Source organism: Lipotes vexillifer, unplaced genomic scaffold (genome assembly GCF_000442215.2).
Source record: "Lipotes vexillifer unplaced genomic scaffold, Lipotes_vexillifer_v1.1 scaffold318, whole genome shotgun sequence".
In the NCBI taxonomy this organism is placed as follows: Eukaryota; Metazoa; Chordata; class Mammalia; order Artiodactyla; family Lipotidae; genus Lipotes; species Lipotes vexillifer.
The window spans coordinates 430166-430573 of record NW_006795060.1 but is presented as its reverse complement, the minus strand read 5'-3'; positions in this window follow the sequence as shown (position 1 = coordinate 430573).

Sequence of the window (408 nt, the reverse complement as noted above, 5' to 3'; positions counted from 1 at the left end):
CCACAGAGGTAAAATGTCATTATTATCACATTATATTAAGGGAACATACTATCAACATGGCTTATCACTGGTGTTGTTGACCTTGATCACCTGGCTGAATAGTGTTTGCCAGGTTTCTCCACTATAAAGTTATTCCTCTCACCCCTGATCCCCCACAATTTCCATACAATACTCTTTGGAGAGAAGTAATTTAGTGCAGCCTGCTCTCAAGAGGGGTGTGTGTGTGTGTGTGTGTGTGTGTGTGTGTGTGTGTGTGTGTGAAGCTCCACCTTCTTGAGGGTGGAATATCTACATAAATTATTTGCAATTCTTCTGCATGGGAGATTTGTCTCTTCTTCAGGGAAGAATTTTAAGCAAAGAAATTGTGCTGTCAGATTTGGTTTTGGGAGGGAAAATTTAACAGCAGTG